This window comes from Gavialis gangeticus, unplaced genomic scaffold (genome assembly GCF_001723915.1).
Source record: "Gavialis gangeticus isolate Ggan-Ray unplaced genomic scaffold, GavGan_comp1, whole genome shotgun sequence".
Classification (NCBI taxonomy): domain Eukaryota; kingdom Metazoa; phylum Chordata; order Crocodylia; family Gavialidae; genus Gavialis; species Gavialis gangeticus.
In genome coordinates this window covers 178,379,667-178,401,165 of record NW_017729022.1, presented here as the reverse complement: position 1 = coordinate 178,401,165, position 21,499 = coordinate 178,379,667, and the positions used below count along the sequence as shown (strand labels likewise).

The window sequence follows — 21,499 nt, the reverse complement described above, 5'->3', positions numbered from 1 at the left end:
ATATGGAAATCACAGTTCTCCTCACTGAGGGAAATAGTCTCATTTCTGCTGAAGGCAGATATGCTTACTGAAGCAGTGAACATGACCTACTTGGGGCAAGTCAGTTGTCTGTGTCCATATTTGTACATTTAAATGAAGATTGTAACACTTTTCAACCAAACAGGGCTGTTGGGCAATTAATTGGTTAGTATTGCAAGATGCTATTTAAGTATTTTTCTACCTTTGTAATGGTGACAGATGGTATAGGGATGTGGGAAGAGCTTTTATGTGAATTATACTGACAATTCTACCTTTTCTTCCTCGTTTGCAAAGCGATTAGACATGCACAAACATTTCTTTTACCTCAATATGGGGAATGTCCAAATTCTCTAATATTCAGATGTCATCCTGCAAGTGACAGCATATAAGAAGAGAACTACATTAGTGCAGTTTGCTTTTGCTCTACAGCAGGGTGTCAAACATCTGGCCCACATGCAAGATCCAGCTCATGTAGCCTTTTTACCTGGCTCACAGGGCTACTGGAGGGGGCTGGACATTTGGGGATGGGCAGGCAGGAGTGGCATCCACTGCTGTATTTTTGGATGTGGAGTCATACTGGGGACATGTTTTGTATCAATTGATGTGACAACTGCATCAGTCACTGAACCTCCTTGAGCTGACATAGCGATGTGCGCCCTACAGCTGCTGCTGCTGCTGCTGCTCGCACAATGTCTCACTGCTTCCCCTGCCACTAGAGGTAGGTCTAGATCTGGCCGAGGGCACCAGGCAAGTTTGACACACCTGCTTTATATGGGCCTTTAGTTTGAATTGGGTTTAAATTTCAAGATCTTGCCAGATAATTTATTACTGTGGGAATAAAGTAATCTTAAGATTTTTTAATTTTACTCAAATGATCTTAGCTATAAGAGTTTATTTGCCTCCAAAATGACTAAATTGAATTACAGGACTCTAATTTGTAACACAGAGCACACGATAAACGGATCTGGGAAATGTCCCCACACTTGTGAAAACAGAACAAATATAGGTCATTTTCCAAAGGAGATGAAAGAAGCCAAGTATAAGGGGAGCCTATTGTTTTGTGCTGACAGTCATAGTAGGTTTTTGGAGATTGAACATCAAACTACAAAGGTGAAGAGGAGAAGGAGGATGGAAGTGATGAGACTTGTCATACCTAAGGAAGAAGAGAGAGCACAGACAGTACAGGGGCTTCCTAAGAAATCTGCATGAGGAGCATCCAAGGCCCTTTCTCCAGCCACTTCAGTTCCAGGTTTACAAAGTCTTTTGGAAAGCTTTCCTCTTCTCTTTTAGAAGAACTTGCTTTCCTTGACTGTCATGATGATCTCCTCCAGGGGTTAAGTAGACCCAGAAGATGGATAGCAGAGGAAACCCCACTCTACTACTTGACTTCTTTCCCTCATCTAAAGATAAAATACACAGAAGATCTATTTTAAAATAGACCAATCTTATTTACTTTTTTAATCCTCAGAAAGAAGTTAATCCACTGTGCAAACAGCTGGAATAAATCTGAAGGAGGAATTTACAGCCTGATGCTCCACTTATTTTATGCTGATGTAATTCCTTTGACTTCAGTGGAGCTATTCCCGATTTACACTACTGTGAGCAAAGAAACAGGTCTGTATTGTCCAGGTCTAATTCTATCCACTTATTGTATTCTTATGGTATAAATCAATGTTGTGGCCAGCTAGCAGCCTTCATCAACATTGCAGAATGGATCTAATTTTATGCTCACAGAGGTGTAAACCAGAAATAATTCCATTAGAATCAACAGATTTACTTGCATATAAAGCTACTGCGAGAAGAGAATTATGCCTTGAGTTTACAATGGAGGTACAAGTGGATAGTTTCTTACCAATTTTTTTTCTTGTAGTTAATGTTTCATCTATACAGTTAATAACAGGACTACTTCCCAGCAGGACAGAATTTATCCAATGTGTGTCCTGACTTAACCCTAGAAGTCCCCTATCTCTGGGGTAGGCCAGAGCAAAATTTGCCGTGGTGACTGTGAAGTGGTCCCAAGATTCTTCCTTATGATATCCTTTCTCAAGCATACAAGATACCAAATTTTCACTCCAGCACTATTATGAAGGACTTGTATGACAGCCTGATTGATATTCTGCATGTCTGGTATCTCTACTTTGTGAGTTCTGAATTCAATGCGCTATGAAATAAACTGTCTTATTTGGGGCGTCAATGGACCACTGCTGTTCCTTAAAAGTTCAACAGTTTTTGACAGTAAAATTGTGAGCCCCAGCAAAGAAAAAAAGCCTCGTATCTGTCATCCTTACAACTTATAAAAATGAAACCCAGATTTTTGGGTTATTTTAGGGCAAGGGGTGATGATGACTGTTTCAATGCACTTAATGATACATTTAAATCAGTGATTTATGCAGCCTGACATTGACTTTAATTTAGCTCATGTTACAAGTAAAGTAATTCAGTCCTTAATGAAGTGTACTCCATATGACATATTGAACATGTGATCTGACAATCATTGCTTTAAAACAGGCCTAGGTTACATTTTCTTTTGTCATTGAAAGTGGGCTGTCAGTTCATAAACTTAAAACAAGGCATGCTGACCTATCATTCTCCTTGAAGTATGGCACTGAAGTCTGTGAGAGACACACATTAAAATAAACTATTGTAATGGCTTGAAGGGGAAAGGAGGAAAAAAATTATGCCCAGGCTGTATTATATATAAGATCCTTCCAACTTGTTTATATATTCTTAAAGACTATGTGAATGTCTAAAATGAAGAGGATATTAAAATTTGCAGCTACTCAGCTTAAACTGAGTCTTACATTTTAAGGGAAGGAATTTATGGCTAGAGTAAAGTGGGCCAGATTCTCAGCTAGTAAAAGGCTTTCCACTAATTCGGGACCTGGCCTCATGTGAGTTGGTTGAAGGCACAGTTACACTGGCTTCCACAATAACTTACAGGTTTTTGTTTCAAAGGCACTAGTAGAGTGTTTGGGGAAAATATGTTATTCTTTGTAATGTTTGGGTCGAAAGCTGATCCATAGTGTTTGCCTTCAAAGAAGCTGAAGTTTCAAGGAATTCTGTTGAAACAGCATTATTCAGGAGGGACAAAAATCTCAAAGCTAGATCTTCAGACAAGGTTAAGCCAGTCAGATTTGTGCTGGTCCAGTGGCGTGAAAAGGGACAGGGTGAGTGGGAATTCCTCTGGCTACGGAAATCCTCCTGGCATAGCTTTCTTCACATTATCTACTTTCCTTTCTCTATGTAGCTGCCAGTCAAGCAGGAATGTGCTGGTTTTTGGTGAACTTGGGCAAGCATAATGGTAACTAGGCTTTGGTCTTCTATGAGTTATACCATGAAGTTTAACTGGCACCCCCAGTCAGCTCCACAACTGGGGAATATTTAAGGGGTTCAATTTGAACTACAGTTTCAAAGTCACTTAAGAAAGCAAGCCATTTTAAAGGCTAAAATGTACTAAACAATAAGATTTTTTTTAAAAAGCCAGTATTTTTTTCACAATGGATCTCTCCTAGAATGCTTTATACAAATTCAGCTAGAAAAGGAATAGGAGAAAGAAATTAAAGGATACAGTGAAGAGAGAGAGGAAAAAGACACTTTGTTAGATGAAGATGTTATAAAAAATAAAAATGCGTTCTTAAAATAGCTGTGAAGACATAGCAGCTTGGGATTTAGTTTAGACTAGGAACTTGAATTAATCTCTGGGCTCTTCTGTAGGGTTGAACTTGATCTGAGTTTAGACCCTAATAACCTGTCTTCACTACTCTTCTAACCCAAGTGAACCACATAGCTTTTTTTTTTTGCAGTGTTGACATATGTAGCCTCAAATATGAAAAGCATGGTGAGCTCCACAAACAGAGCAACCAGGTTGTTCTGAATGGAAAGGATGAAGAAAATGGCAGCTGCATCACCAACCGGTCTCTTATGATAAGGATACCACAGCAAGACAGTCTGAATTCCAAAAAAAGTTCATGTCTTCCACAGAGGGCAGGGTAGGCTCATTCTTTTGCAGGATCTGAGGCAACATCAAATCAAAGATCTAGTTTTTGTGAAACTGGAAGGACCTCAGTTCATGTTTAATGTGTGACAGAGATGCATAGCACTAGCAGAGATACCCGTAACTCAGTAGCCTGATCATCTGAGTTGCTGAGCTGCCTCAACACTTGTGGACTTCAGTAGGAATTGAGTTTTAAGGAAACAATTGAAAAATCATCAGGAACCATGTAAGATGCATTCTTTGGCTGCAACAGAGGACAAAAGAGTCTTCTAAATTTGTTGGATGTAAAGAAAATAAAGGGGGGGCTTGTATAGAAATTCATGTTTATGGGCAATAATGCTGATATCCATTTTATCTTTCTCTTTTTGTATGAACTTAATAGTTTATATGTGATATCATGCTGTTTTCATTAACAATGCTGAAGAAACTGAGCAGAGTGGGGGGAACCTTTGCTTTGACTTTTTATTCCAACATTATGAGTGACACTGATTTTGCTTTCTTTTACAGGAAGCAAAATAATGCATTTTGTATTGCTGCTAAATAGCAGAGGAGTTCAATCACGATGATCAGAAATGTTTGTCCACTTTTAACCAAACTGCTGATTGGTCAAGGGAGGGATGCTTGACTTTAAGGTAACAACATGGTAATTAACTAGAAACAAAATGCTTTCCAAAAAAATAAAACAGTCCCAGGAACAGACCACATAATAGCTGGTTTAAACTGAGAGTGACACTGTACACTTTTGTATTTAATATATTACACATACAGTCAGTCTGGGAGTTTCAAAGTGTCTGTGGGAGTTAGATGCTTCAATCCCATTGAACTACTCAAAGGCTTCTTTTGAGAATCTTAGCTGTATTCTATTTATTATATTTCTAGTAATCAATGGGATATTTTGGGACAGTCCAAGAAATATTAAACAGGCTGAGTTTGCTCTTTAGCCTGATGTTTATTCAACAGTTCATTTTTCATTGAACACACAGTATTAAAATTACATTTGTTTGTTATAGAGTTGTCAGAATGAAATCTATTTCCAAAAATATATACACTTCCATCTTCTATGATAATTTCTTTCACTGTATTTAAGGTTATGTCAACATGGCCAAAGTAAAACCCTCGTTTTGAAGATTAGTAAGTGTGGCAAACTCCGTTTGGGCTCAAACATGTTGTAAAAAAAAAAAAAAAAAATCTCAGCCCAGAAGAACATTTTTCTAATAAATTGTTTTCAGTTCATTTAGATTTTGTGTTGAAATGAAGTGTATAGAAAATAATGATGTGATTAGCAAATGATATTCAACCAGGGTACATGGCACCCTGAGGTGCCTTGAGATCCTTTCAAGGTTGATGTGGGATTCCACTCACTTCGTGAGGTGTGCAAACGTGATTTGTAAGCTAAACCCAGAGATTTCAAATAGGAATCCATAATGTTAAAATCATTTTGACTTTGGGCCTTTCTGAGTTCTTTGCAAGAAAAGAATTTCTTTACTAGTTTGCTGTAGTCAAAGTAAGAATAAAAACTAGGAGCTTCAGGGTTATTGGTTGTAGCCGTGTTGGTCTAAGGACATAAGCAGACAAGGTTGTTTGGGTAATTGTGATATCTTTTATTAGACCAACTAAATAATTGGAAAAATTATTCTTTACAAGCTTTGGGCATAGGGCGAGTGTGCTGGTGTTTTGTGTGCTCTTTTGAGTGGAATAGAAGCAAAAATGCAAAATGCAGGTCTGTGAAAATGCAAATGCATGGCAGTGAGGATCAGAAGTGATGGGAGACAATATGTGTGAGACAGGTAGGTGGGCAGGGGGAAAAGGAGAGAATGTTGACCTGGTGGTAGAATGTAGCCTGTAAAATGCAGACAGGTTACCTGGGTTATCAGATATTAGGCAGGTTATAATGTGCCATAAATTCAATGTCTATATTTAGTCCATGATTTTTTGTATCCAGTAGATTTATGAGGTGAAGTTTTTAGGTTCATCTACAAAAGGTGTTTCATAAATTCCCTTTGAGGACTAGAACTGAGACACTGGAGAGAGAGTGGTTGTCTTGTGAGAAGTGTGCACCCACAGGGAATTGGATATTTTTGTCTTTGATAGATTTTTGGTGAAGTGGCCAGTGGAAAGAACTTCATTTTAGGAAGTGATATGCAGAATGAACCTGATGGAGAGCCTCTGCTGAGTTTCTCTCTGGGGGAAGAGATATGTAAATGTGTGTGTGTAATGTGATTATTTCTAATGCATTTGAAAATGGGGATGTGAAGGATAACAAGAATGTCAGCAACAAGAGGATGATCGGGAATTTAACTAAATAGGGCAACCTAGTGACAGAGGATGCAAAAACCTTTATTACCTCAGTCTTCACAGGAAAGGTCAGCTTCCAGACTACTGCACCTGGCAGCACAGTTTGGGAAGGAGGTGAGCAGCTAGCAGTGGTAAAAGAACAGCTTAGGGACAATTTAGAAAAGCTGAAAGTGTACAAGTCCATGGGGCTGGACAGGATGCACCTGAGGGTGCTGAGGGAATTGGCTAATGTGATCAAAGCTGCTAGTCATCATCTTTGAAAACTCCTGGCAATTGGGAGAGGTCCTGGACAATTGGAAAAGGGCAAATATAGTGCCCATCTTTAAGAAAGGGAAGAAGGAGGATTCAGGGGACTACAGACCGGTCAGCCTCACCTCAGTCCCTGGAAAAATCATGAAGCAGGTCCTCAAGGAATCCATTTCTAAGCACTAGGATGAGAAGATGATGATTAGGAACAGTCAGTATGGATTCACCACGGATGCCTGACCAACATGATTGCCTTCTGTGATGAGATGATTGGCTCTGTGGATGCAGGGAGACCAGTGGACGTGATATACCTTGACTCTAACAAGGCTTTTGATATGGTCTCCCATGACATTCTCACAAACAAGCTAAGAAAGTAAGGGTTGGATGAATGGACCGTAAAGTGGATAGAAAACTGGCTGGATCCTTGGGCTCAGAGGGTAGCAGTCAATGGCTTGATGTCTAGTTGGCAGCTGGTATCAAATGGAGTGCTCCAGGGGTTGGTCCTCAGGCCAGTTTTGTTTAATATCTTCATTAATGATCTGGAAGATGGGTTGGAGTGCACTCTCAACAAGTTCATGTATGACAGCAAGCTGGGGGGAGTATTAGATATGCTGGAGTGTAGGGCTAGGACCTCAGAAAATTGGAAGATTGAACCAAAAGGAATCTCATGAGTTTCCACAAGGGCAAAAGCAAAGTCCTGCACTTAGGATGGAACAGTCCTGTGCATTGCTACAGGCTTGGGACCAACTGACTAAGCAGCAGCTTTTCAGAAAAGGACCTGGGGTTACAGTGAACAGTAAGCTGAATATGAGTGAACAGTGTACCCTTATTGCAAAGAAGGCTAACAGCACCCTGGGCTGCATTAGTAGGAGCATTGCCAACAGCCCAAGAAAAGTGATTCCTCCCCTCTGCTTGGCACCGGTGAGGCCACATCTGGAGTACTATGTCCAGTTTTGGACCCCCCCAATATAGAAAGGATGTGGACAAATTGGAGAGAGTCCAGAGGAGGACAGTGAAAATGGTTTGGGGGCTGCAGCACAAGACTTCTGAGGAGGGGCTGAGGGAACTGGGCTTATTTAGTTTGGAGAAGAGAAGACTGAGAGGGGATTTAATTGCAGCCTTCAACTACCTGAAAAGTGGTTTCAGAGAGGATGGATCTTGACTGTTGCAAGTGGTGGCAGGTGAGAGAACAAGGAGCAATGGTCTCAGGTTGTATCAAGGAAAGTTTAGGTTAGATATTAGGAAAAACTTTCTCACTAGGAGAATAGTAAGACACTGGAACAGGTTACCTGGAGAGGTTGTGCAGTCTCCATCCTTGGAGGTTCTCAAGACTGTGGTAGATAAAGCTTTGGCTGGGATGATCTAGTTGGGGGCGGTCCTGCTTTGAGCAGGGGGTTGGACTAGATGACCTCCTGAGGTCCCTTCCAAACATAATTTTTTATGATTCTATGAATTTTAACTGTGTCTGTCCTCACAAAAACAGTTCTGCCAGGTGAGCCTCAAACTGAAGGGATAAAAGGATGAAAGAATATTCTTATATAACAGGGACTGAATCTAGAAAGCCAATAATAGAGAGTCTAAAGGCATGATCCTATTCCTGGTAAAACTCCCCACAACGTCAAGTAGAGAGAGAGAAGCCTTTATATTTGTGGTTTGCATAGAAAAAAGACTTTAAAACAATCTAGGGTTTTATATAGGTGCAGCTGGCCTAACAAAGAAGAAAGTCACTATTCTAATGTAAGAAAATGTTGACCTATTAAAAGGAGAGAGATCAGTCAAACATAGCCTTAGAGGAAGACTAAGGGGTATAATTTTAAATAATCACTCTTTCCTTGTCTTCCCTTCTAAAGCTAATGGAAATTAAGTCATTGGGCTCTGGAATAGGCAAGTCATCCATAGATACATACTGGCTGCATCTACATAAGTTGCTTACTGCACAGTAGCTCGTTACTACTGGGCAGTAGCATCGGGTGGCACTAACTGTGATGCAACGCTACGTCACAGTAATAACGAGCTATTGTGCAGTACTAATGAGCTACTGTGCAGTCAGCATCGCCAGGAAACCGTGCAGGGATGCTAATGTGCATTGGCTTGGGTATGCAAGTACCAAATGACTGCACAGTAACAACATGGCCACTGAGAGTCTCATTACAAACAAATACTTCAAACAGACATTCTGAGTCAAGGATTTAGATTTTAATAGGAGTGGAGCCTACGTGCAGTGGGAGTGGCACTGGGAAAAGAGGGGTCAGATTCCAAGATGGAGTTGGCCTGGTTTGACACCAGGGGCTCAGGAATGCAAGTTTTTCTAATGAATCTAGGCCCTCAGCAAGTGTAAACAGATATCAACCCTTCCTATCTTTCGGGACACGACAGAAGCAAAAAAAAAAAAGTATCCAAGGCTGTTGCTCAATCTACCAGTCACACTGGGTCAGACGATGTGTATCCATCTGTAGATTATCAACAACACCCTGACACATAACTGAATACTCTTTATGTACATCCATGTGGCAGCAATATACAACACTCACGAGCACACGCATCCACATATGATCAAAAGACTGGAGCAAATAAACACATGACTCCAGGAGCTGAAGCTTTATAGAAAACACCACATAGTGTGAGGCCCCAAGTTATAATCTTGAGAACTGGCAGCAGTGAACCTAAATAAATGATAAAAGAAGGGAAATTAGTTTTCATTAGACTGTTTAAACTCATTTTTCTATTTCATAGCTCAGGAAATTGGGGAAGGAGAAGGAGTTCAAGCAGCAGGCTGTATCTTCTGCCAAAGCCACCTCTGTTCTGCTGAGACTTGCCAGCAGGGAGTCAAATAATGTTAATTGGGTTTTGTGATGTAGACTTGCCACATACAGGAACTGGATTGAGGCCACAAACTCATTTCAGTTGCTCCCAAAATATTCACATTGGCCTTTAATTTTGTTTTTAAATAGAGGAGATCATCACTAGACATTCTGAACTGATGCATGTCTAGTGTTTTGAACACTGCACCCAGAGTCTGTGTGATTTAGCATGACAACAGGATTACATTTATACAATTAATTAATGTTTGCTTGACCACTTTTATCCAATTTTTTTCTCTAGCACATAAAAGAGAACCTGACATAAATTTCTCTTTCAAAACAATTGACTTAGCAACTGCTGACCTTCTGTTCTGTCATTCTAAGGATTGATTGGATATTGTTGAATTGTTTCATTCTACAGTAATTAAACATAAAATTAATTATGCTAGTAACCTATTATTTCTTTGAACCAAGGACTAAGTCATTTGTTTTTGCTTGGTTACTCTGAGGGCTCTGACATCAGACAGCAAAACCCTTACTGTTGCAAACAAAGTAAATAGTATAAAGGGAGCAATTTAATAATCAAAATATCGTATAAAGACTTCTAATTTCCGTATGCCCAGCCTATTGCATTAGGTTAATATAATTTGATCTATAAATCTTTTAAACCTTATGATTTTGTAATTTAAGCATTTCCTGGATGGCTAATCACGCAAGGAAAGGCAGAAGCAGGATGAACCTCCCCCCCCCAACTAAAAATATACTTTAAAAAATGGGGTATAAAAGAGTGCATTTGTAAAAGACTCAGTGAGCCTAGTATGGACAACTAATTCCAGAGCTTGTATGCCACTTAAATAAGCTCATCTATGTTCAGGCCGGTGCCTATATAGTTTTTTCTTTGTTATGGTGAAAGGACTGTTAGCTACAGTTATATTGCTAGTACATGGTACAAAGAGGAACAGCAGAACAAGTTGATATAATCAAAATGTATGTGCTGGTGGACTTCAAAACAATATTTTGTTATTTTCATTAGCACAGGCCATATTAATTTAATGAGCATGACTGAAACATTTCAATCATGGCAGAAGATACCAAGCACTGGCTTTGTACTCACTCATGAGCTATCCATTATGAAATGCTAGAGCTGCCAATGATGTTGTGATTTTGTAGCTAGGCTTTGACTCTTAGGTCTTGCCCTTTTGATTTGGTGTGACTTTTGATTTGGTGTGACATTCACCACATAGAAGCCAAATGTTCTGACACCACAGTGTGGATGTACTGGAAAAGAAAATGGGTAAAGATGGGAGCTTTATCCACAGTAGGAAAGAAACTGATTAGAACACCTTATTTGCGATCAGCAGAACATTTACTGTACCAACATTCCTGTGAAGCCAAGTTGTCATCCTGAACAGAAGTGTCCTGATTGGCAGTGCATTTTCTCTCTGGGTAGAGCACTAAATCTGCTGCTTATGAGCGCTGTCTTCTCCAGAAGTTATTTGACTCATGCTTTTGGTTGGGTAGGGTGTTGGAGTTCTAGCTATCTGGGTAGGGTGTAGAAAGGAGCTCAGTCTACAGGAAGAAAATTCTCCTATGGTTGAATAATGGACTAAGCAAAAGAAAACCCATCATTTATTGAAGAAGGCCATGTTTCTCTTCAGCATACAAAAATTAACATGAAGCCTATCAGAGGCTTTAAAAAACTTTATTTATGAATAAAGGCAACCCATAAACTACCAGATTTAACATTTAACATATCCAATCCTCCCAAATATATACAAAGACAGACATTAAACTTCTATCAGCAGCGATACCAGAATCCAGAACATTGTCCATAGAAATCTTCTGTTCCCTTCCTTTGCTCCAAGTCTCCAGCAGCTCCTCAGTGTTTCCATCAAAGTTAAGCTCTTGTATTTCTTCATCTTTATACAATAATTCACTTCCTCCTTTCGCCTATAATGCTGAATAACACTGAGCTAGGGTTACAGTGAACCCCTACTGGGGTTACAGTGAACAGTAAGCTGAATATGAGTGAACAGTGTACCCTTATTGCAAAGAAGGCTAACAGCACCCTGGGCTGCATTTGTAGGAGCATTGCCAACAGACACAAATCTTATCTTCTCATCTCTTCTTTCTATTTTTAAATATATTCTAGAAGCTCTTACCTGGCAGGACACCAGCCCTCAGCCATCAGTCAATACATCAGATGTCCATCATCCTTTCAGTGCTGAGGTGAGAAGAAATGGTGGTAGACTTGTTCACTAGTCAGGCAAGCAGAAACTTCCCATGATTTTGCAGTTCCTGAAGGCCAGGTACAGACATTACACTTTTACCAGTATAAATGATCGGAAATGAGTCTGTACCTATAACAGAACAGAAGCTTGGCACACATAGACTGGTTTAAAAAATGGCAGAACCCTAAGATTTGCATCCTGCAACCAAAGGGAGAATGTGTGTTCTGTCGCTACTGATCTAAACTCTGCTTCTTTCAGAAAACTGTGTAACTTAGATCGACTCTGCCTTGGCCTTTTTAAATGTCTGTACCTAGCTGAAAAGAGATGTATCTGGACCAGTGTAGTCAGTCACCTCTGTGAAAAGTGGCTATCAGTATGAAGGTGAAATGAATGGGACTCTTGAACACAGAGACCTTTTGGATTCCATGGACCCAGGATTTGATGTGTATCTTCTGCAACATCTTTGTATATTGGGTCAGGAAGTTCTGATGGGTCAGAGACGAGTCCATGGCACAGACTTACCCAGTTTGTTATACACAATGATTTACAAACCAGTACAGATACCACTATACAAGTGCTTTCTCCTCAGTCTTTGATCTGTGAGGCAAGTACTACTACAGTCAGATGTGCAGACATTGAGTTTAATTTGATCTCTTTTACACCAGCATAACTATGTTGGCTTCACTGTGGGTGTGTTTATATGTGCAGGGGACTGTGCAATTGTTACTGTGCAGTCATTTATTACTTGCTTAAGCATTACCAATGTATTTGCGCAATCATTTAGTACTTGCTTAAGTATTACTGTGCAGTCCCAATTCTACACAGCGTTTTCCCATGCTACTGCACAGTAGCAATGAGCTACTGCACAGTAACTAATTGCTACTGCGCAGCAGCATCAGAATCACAGTTCATGCCTGCTGATGCTACACTGCCATAGCAATGAGCTATGCAACATAGCTTGTTGCTACAGTGACATAGCATCTCGTGTAGGCACACCCTGAAGGTACCATTCTTCCCATAGACATAAGTGAAGGATAGGCTTAAAAGAATGATATAGGCTTGCTCACCAGTATCTGTGGATTTACTGGATAAAATGGTGCCTTCTCTTTCTCAATCAAGAAAGAAGCTTACTTTGTGTATGCGTTACATAAGACAGGGGATTTTTTTTACATTGGTGAATTGGCAAGTAAATTTTTGGCTAAAAATATTTTAGCAAGTCTGCAACAGTGATTTGAGCCTGTAAGTAGCTCATAATTCCTGTGTACATTTTAGTTACTTGTCAGCATAATGTTAAAAAGTTTCTACAGGATCCCATTCCTAAATAATCTTATTCAAGACTTTTACCTATGTATATTCCATGTCCATGTGTAGGTAAAATACTTGTCTGCCTCCCTTCAAACCCCATTCTCCCTTTATAATCTTACAGATACTTTTGCTTGCAGTTTTCTTATTGTATAAAATAGCTAAAGAGCCATTTGCAGTATCCAGTACCTTCCCCACTTTCACCTTTTCCTTGGGGTAAGGCCATCTTGTTCATCCCTTCTCCTTTTCATTGAAAGAGTTCCCATATCATTTAAATTAAGACATCGTCTTCCCAAAATCTCTCCCTTGGAGAAAAAGGGGGGAAACTATGTCAAATGTCAGGGATATTAGGAGTGGAGTAGAACCCAAACTCTATGTCTTGGACTCACTTCTAGTTTTCCATTTAAACGTTTCAGTTCTTGTTTTCCTGTGGGTGACTTCTCATGCAAGCAATATTTTGGGATTGCTGGCCTTTGTTCAAGTGAAGCTGCCAACAATAGGCCCATTTTCTCAAAGTGTCATGTAAGCGAGGTCCTTCCACATGGGCAAATTAGAAAAAAGCCTAGTGGAGAGCAACAAAAAGGTTTAAAGGTCTAGAAAATATGACTTACAAGTTGGAAGAACTGGGATCATTTAGTCCAGAGAAGAAACGACTTGCTTTCAAGCAAATTTTCTTACTTTCTGTCCTAGTAAAGTCCCTCGCTCGATATCACGCCTTGCAAATTTCCCATGGACTTAAATGGGGCCACTATGTCGCCCTTTCAAGCTGTTCTGGTTAATGGGGTTTGCCCAGTGGAACTAGCATCACTGTTCCAAATTGAGGAATGTTGCTGTGGAGATTACAGAGCATGAGATATCAGATCAAGGCAATGATACATGAAGACTTTGATTTCATAGGTCTCTACTACATAAGAAAAGTGAACAGAAGTGGAACTAAGAAAACATGAACTAAACCAGTAGGCGTATTCAGAGGGTTCTAAGAGAACGGGATCCTGTTTACCCTGCGTTCCTAAATTTTACAACATGAATTTTTGGTTGATTTGATTGATTCATACCATATCAAAAACATCCACCATGCCTCTCTGCTGACTGTTGACTAAAAATAGTTCAAGAATAGCTAAAATTGTGGTAGGTAACTGAAATAAGAATGCTATGGAAATACATTGTGAGATGGTGAGCTGAAGTCATTGAAGAGCAAGCAGACATTTTGATAACTTTTCTTGCAGATCCAGTGCCCACAGCTATTTGTGAATTAGAGCTAGAAAACCTGGAACATGTGGAGATCTTGTTTCAACATGGAAATGATACATGCAAATATATAATATTTTGAAACCATCCGGTTTTCATGCTTACTTATAGGAGTTTCAGGTTATAACATAACAATCCTTTTCAGACAAGTGATTTTGTATTAGGTATTTTGGTTTTATATTGCCTTGTAGATATGGTTTGCTTAGTTATGCTAGTAGAAATATGTATTACTGCTTACACAGCACTGTTGTCCTTTTAGCCCTACAGCTGAAGCATAAAATCAACGATAATGCAACCAGCTGATTAATGCCTACTTATATATCTTATGATTTAAAAGTTCACCTTGCATTCCATCTACCCATGGCCCATGGTCAAGGTCCTGAAAAAGTACACAAGTCAATTCTCGCTTCATACTTGGTTTCCTATTTAGAATGGAACAGATAAGGAAGAAAAATGGTTTGGATAGATTTGGTCTGAGAACAAAGCACCTGGAGTTCCCCTCTGATAATAGCCTGTTGAAGAACAAGTTAGCTCAAAACCAAACATCTATGTTAATGGTGCTCTATGCTGGACAAAAAGAGACCTCAGTGTTACCATGTGGTGTTGGTGTTTTCAGATTAAGATGGGGGATTAAGGAATTTTACTCAGCAATTTGAGATGCTTTGTTAGGAATGGAGGAGATTTGAGCTGCTTTGTTCTCAAACCACATGTTAGTAAAAAAGCAAACAGGCACTTAATCCTGACAGACAGCAGAACTTGACATCAATTTGTCCCTCGGGAGGTGACCAGGAGTTCTCTTTGACTGGCTAAAATTGTTGTTCCTTGTGTTTTTGGAGTCTAATACCAATGTTTTAACCAAAACAGCACTGTGCAACCGTATGCAGTAATTCACAACTACAAGTAACTGATCAGCAGCTTTATACTCCCAAACAAGGTTTAGTGTTTAAAAAACACATAGAAGGTGCCAAAGTGTTTACTAAATAGAGTTTAAAATATGTTCTAACTTAAGGTCATGCCTTCAGTCTCAAAAGGGACAATGCCAAAGAAAAGAACAAAAGTTGATAATTTTCCTGTTTGGGATGTTGGATGGTTTCCTGTAACAATAAAAACATAGCAGCCGACATATAGACAGCTGAGTATATACATGATTGTATACTACCCTCTGACACAAACATTAATGTCTTATGTAGATCTCTGAGGTTCTTTTAAACATCTAGTTACATTTTAAGGTCATGTCCTCAAAGGTCATTGATGTAAGTGTATTTGTAGAAAAGAAACAAACAGCTCATTGAATCTGATTTCCTATTTTAACATACATCAGTTAAATTAAATATGCAATATTATAATGTCTGGCAACAAACCGAGGTTCTGATGTATAAAATTTGACTTTTCCCCTCTGTGTTTATGTCATAGCTAATACACAAAGATAAAGTGCATGTACTATGCTCTGCATATTTACTGAACTTTAGCAAGTCGCTAAGAACCAGTGCTCAAGTCAAATCAGAACCACCCAATTTATAAAACACCATTCTAAACTAATTGTATTATATTTGAAAGATACTCTATGTTTATATGCAGTCAAACAATAGCTCATGCCTTCCAGCAGGTGAAAATATTTACACCACCTTTATTATCTTTCCTTTTTGCCATCCTTGCAAACGTGAAGAGAAAAAGTTGCACAACCATACATTGTGCATTACTTAAATAGGATAAACCTATCCAAACAAGAATGACAAGGTACCATTTTTCTTCTCTTGGCAGATGTTGATTACTATGGGGTTAGCTTTTTTAAGGGACCTACTCAAGGAAGTATGATTAATCTTCTAATTTGCTTATACTTCATTTGCAACACACATATAATTGCTATGTGCATGATTCTGAATTCACTCCTGATGACACCACTGAGAAGTTTGCATGTACAAGGAAAATAAGACAGGGCCCTTATATTTGTTTATGCTAAACATTTATTTTCTGAAAGGGAAAAATGACATTCATTAATGATTATTCCAGTGTAGCTACTGGATGAGTGTAACTCTTTTGGCTCAGGAAACAGACTTCTGTTCCAGTGTTCTAACAAACAATAGTAGGCAAAATGATTTCAAGAGTTAAGAAAAATACCTTGGCCCTTGTCCTTTAAAAAATTACACATTTTAAATTTAAGTAGTAAGTAATTACAAGGATAATTATTGATTTCACTGTTTATAACTTGTAAATATCTGAAATCTGGTGGTTATATGGTAGGTTTTGCATAAGGGAATAAAAGTTTATTCATTCCCATGAAAAGAGTAACAGAAGCCTATAAACAACTTCGGAGCACCTCCTAATTCTGTAATTCCATGTTTCTATGGAGGTTTACTGAATATAAAGAGATCAAATAAGGGGTGAACTGAAATCAGAAACACAGTATTCATTCATTTAACTCTGCTATAGTAGAGCAAATTCAGGGTGACTCAAGGGACACAATGTCTTGTAAAACATATGTACTTAATATAAGGGTCATAAAACTTATTAAATTAAAAGCTAGGTTAAAAATAGGATGAAAATTTATGCTGCTGTCTAAGATAGCAATAATTTCCCTTTGGCCTTTCCCTTTTCAACTAATATGGGTTCTGGTTTACAAAAAATAGTCAACTTGTAAAATCTTCTTTCTTCAAGACTAATTGCAAATCACTGTGCACTAGGTGAACTGACTGACTAATAATACAGCACGATGTAGAATAAAGGATCCTAACAGCTGGGAGGATATGTTACATCACAGTTGACCCCGTGCACAAAAAACTTGTAGACATTAATTTTACGTTTGTGAAGTATGGAATGCAACGGACAATCGAATGAAATAGAAGACTCTTATACCTGGATTAGCAAGAGCAAAGAGAGAAGTCCCCTTCACTTCTTCTGATGGACTGTCAATGCCCCAGACCAAATTCTGGCCTAGATTCTTTTCTTCAGCTGAGTTATAGTTGGAATGGCACTCCCCCAAGCCTCAGGCTACAGTAGGAGTCAATATGATACCTTTCACAATTTAGAGAAGACCTTGAGCAACTCTGAGATGTATTCAGCACCTTTCAGTCCCAATGGGCCATTCCAACAGCTGTGTGTAGGAGGGGGACAGTGGGAGTCCAGTCAGGTCACCTTTTCCTCAGCAACACCTCTATATCATTTCAGATACAAGGTGTCTTGTAGATCTAGCACAAGTAACTCACCTGGAGATTCCCTCTACAAAGGGAGATTTTTCAGAAAGCTGTGTAAGCCAGCTCGGTGGCAGGGAGAAGCAGAGAATATGTCCCTTTGTTCATATTTGTAATGACAGAAATTAAGCATAGCTCCACTGAAATCATAGGAGTTTTGAAGTCAGTGGAATTATCATGACTTTATGCTGACGTAAATGAGAGCAAAATTTAACTTCTTGATCAATCAGATCCAGGCAACCAGCTACATACCAGAAAATTGTGATTTACAAAACCACTCCCAAACTCTGAACAGCTAAACATTGGCAATCTATCCTTGATTCATGCCATTGTCAAGACCACTTAACATTGAGATCCCTTCTAAATACTACCTGTATGTTCCATTGAATAAGCTAACTATGGGTGTGTAATGCCCGTATGTCTTGGCATTTAACAGTTTTTCGCATCTTTTCACATTTAAAGAACATTATTGGATTTGTGTGTGTGCGCGTGCTTACTTATAAAAGTTCTCAGAAATATTTACAAAGCAGCAGACCTGAAGAAGTGAACTTGATACCGAAAAGCTTGTCCACCTGCTCTTCCAACTATACAGTTGGTCTTAGAAAAGCTACCACAAAAAATCCTTGCCCCTCAGGAACTTCATAATTAGTTTGGTCTCAGACTGACTACTGTTTATCTTGCTGACTAGTGTTCTCCCATTTCTTGCCTTGTGAAACTACCATCTGCATAAACCTGTTATCTTCTGTTTTGTATTTAGCTGCAGCCTGTCTGTGGCAACCACCAGCTCTTTGCTATTATGTTTGGGACTTGGGTCATAACTGGGGCTTCCCAGTTATGACTAAATAAAATAGATACTATAAAAAATGTTAGATTTTTAGATTTATAGATATTATTTATAGATACTAGAAAAATGTTCATTTTTGCACAAATGTTTCTAGGCTCAGTTCTTCTATCTTTGCCTGAATTAAGTAATGTTCGCTCACCAAAATAGACCCATTAAGAAGCTGATCAACTTAGCTCCATCTAATTTAGAGTTATTTCTGTCACGCCAGGTACACACATTGCATTTGTTTGTTCTGGAACAGAAAAGTTCCAGCATTGGAGTGTACACACATTGCCCCTCCAATCATGGTTTAGCAAGTATCTGAATACATTGCCGCTTTTGTGCCATTAATTCAACAATGCAATCCTGAGACAACCCTTCAGACACACTTCATAATGTCTCGGGACAGAGTGTTAGCACTTCTTATCCCATAAACCTTTTAGGATTGTCCCAGGACAATGGACATGGATATCTAAATGATAACACTTTTCCCCAGGATAAAATGTTTTTCCCTAAGACAAATGTGATGCCTGCTTGTAGCCCCACGGTTTATGAAAGTCCTAAAGTGTTCAGTGGGATTACTCTAATCCATAGTTTCTCAACCTGTCGTACGTGTACCCCTGGGGGTACGCGAGACATAGGCAGGGGGTATGCGGGTACCCCAACACTCTCTCTCTCTTGCCCTCTTTTCCTCTCTCTCTTGCCCTCTTTTCCTCTCAAAACTATGGCAAAAAATGTGGTGCACCGCACATTGCACAGTGCTTTAAATTCCCCAGTAATAATTTGGTTCAGCCAATAAATAAATTCCCCAGTAATAATGTGGTTCAGCCCTCCTAGGTTTGGGCAACATCGCCTCTAGCCCAGGTACATACAACATACCCCTGGTGTAAAAGGTGGCAACCCTATCCACACCAGATCAGACATCTGTCACATCATGGCCTTATATACAGAGCGCTTCTTCCAACATAGGAAGAATTCTAGGAAAGAATTCCTCCTTGCTTGGAGGTTTAGGTGATCATTTGCTACCCTCCACCTCAGTCTGGGCTGCTTTGTATTCCCAAGGCTGTCATGGGGATTGAAGATAATAGGAGTCCCTTCACCTACTATTAGGATCATGGACATCTGGGGCACCGGAGATAAGCAAGATCATGGTTAGGCTAACAAAGTAGGGAAGATGAAGATGGAGATGGAGATGGAATTCTGGAGACAAGAAGACACCCAAAACAAACCTTCCCCTTCCCTGCCCTCCTCAACACACTCACTTAAAAAATTCACTTGTTTACCAATGACTCTTTGGTGGGATTCAGGCCTGACTGGGGTGGGACTGGCTTTTCAAAAGGAAAGTTATGAGTGGATATATGCAGCTGTATGCATGAAATGGTACAAGAAAGTCACTTGGTTTTAACATGGTATATATCTGCAGCATAAGCTGTGCCACTTTGTGTACAGGATGCGTATGTGTGTTCTGTTTCCATTCAAGGGAAGAACTTGGGGGGAAGATTAATGACTTTAAGTTAGAAACCAGGTAAATTAGCCTGTGCAATCCCATTGCTTGACTGCTACTGGTACGCAACTTAGTTCATTTAGAGAGAGCTCCAATAACTCTTCATTGCACTATCATGGGCAGTGTAGATATACACTTCCTTCCAGTTCATCCTTGGGGTTGTTTCACCTCATGATGGTAGCAGGGGGTCCAGCACCCTCAACTTAGTGGATGGCTGGGTATTTAGAAAACATGGAGGCCCAAGGACATCTTCAGGATGCTAACTCCATATGTCCTGAGATCGTTCTGGAGGAGTAAGGTTGCCTGGGCTTCTCATAGTGGCTTCTTTCTTATGATGGGGTGTAGATATTGCCTCAGTCTGTCATTTGCCCAGGAACCCCCAAAAGCTGGAGGACAATTCTCCTCTGAGGCAGTGGACCTCCTAGCAGGGCACACTCCTCCCCATCAAGATGGCTGCCCTTGGGGCACACTGCTGCCTGGCAGGGTGGTCCCTTATAAGCTGTTGCTGTACCTCCCCAAAAATCAATCAGTAACTGATTCTCATGGGCAGTTCTTGGATTTTGAAAAGGGGGTTGTGAGTGGTGTGATGCATCATCACATAACACAACACCTATTTCCCCAGTTAAAAAAGAAACAAGAAGCTTTACTAATATGTTAGGAGCCCAGGACTATATTATTGAGTTTAAGATCCAAACAAAAACAAATACCCCAGCCCCTAACATTTACGAACCTATGAAACTATAACAAAGTTGGTGGGGAGGGAAGGGGCCAATTACCAGGTCCAGGGTGGGGCGGGCACCTGGGGCTGGGGGAGTACAGCTGTTACCTCCCAGCCTAGCCCCTCACTGCCCTTTATACACTGCCCCTGCCACCTCAAATACCTGCTGGCACCCCCTGCTATTCCACACATCCCCCATGCTCAGCCCTAATAAAAACCCCATCAGACTCCAGAATCCCCATCACATCCCACTGAGATCAACTCTTCCCCCTCATTGCTCCTATTAAGCCATTTGTACCTTGCACAGACTCATCCCTATTATGACTTACACCCCTCTCACACCCTACTGAGCCCTCCCCTGCCCCTCTGAGCAGCCAAACCTCATTGTAGTCCCTCACAACCCCTGGGCTCCCCTCAGCCACGATCCTTCATCTTTCCAACTCCTTATACGCCATCTCACCCCCATGAGCCCCACCACCCATCTCCTCAAGCCCCACCACCGTCATGATGCCCCAGCCCTGCCTCACCCGTACCTCTCTACCCCATAGGCCCATCTCCTCAAAAGCCCCTTGGTGCCCATGACCCCTCATAGCTCTTCCCCTCAGAATACCTCTCAAACACTTTTCCCAAACATGAGGCATTTGGGGGTATGGCTATATCTATCCCCCTTCCCACAGCATGCCCCATAGATGGCCTCCACTGCCCTTCACCCTTGATGTGCAGAATAAACAGGTGGGGACCAGGGAAGACTCATTTCATTCACTTGAAGCACCTCTACCCTCTGGGTCCACTCATGCCTGGCTTTATGTTGCAGTGGTTCAACATCTGACAGCCTCCATCATCTCTTGCAATGAGGAACCCAGGAAAGGATCACTCCAGTACGTCTTTACCTCACCTTTGCAACTCCCTCTAACCACTGTACTGCACTACATAGCTCTGCTTGCCTTTACCCCTCCTTGTCTCTCATTTGTTATAGGTTTGAATTTGATAGGAATAAAGCCACCCTGTACAGGTTCCTAGGTAGTGGCACACCTTCATTGGACATGCTCGGGGAGGTAAAGAGAGAAACATTATCAGGATTAGATAACAGACAACTGTAGAAGATATTGGTGATTGGTGATTAGTGGAAGA

The 21,499-nt window shown here is 40.2% G+C and overlaps 1 long non-coding RNA gene across 1 annotated transcript in view; it reads left to right on the top strand.

Annotated features, from left to right (window-relative positions):
• Positions 1 to 11,630, top strand: part of LOC109296932 — a 64,225-nt gene extending 52,595 nt beyond the window's left edge. The window contains exons 2-3 of the long non-coding RNA XR_002097110.1: positions 4,520 to 4,644; positions 11,507 to 11,630. This is a non-coding gene — a long non-coding RNA (uncharacterized LOC109296932). The remainder of the gene's footprint in view (positions 1 to 4,519; positions 4,645 to 11,506) is intronic.
• Positions 11,631 to 21,499: the final 9,869 nt, after the last annotated feature.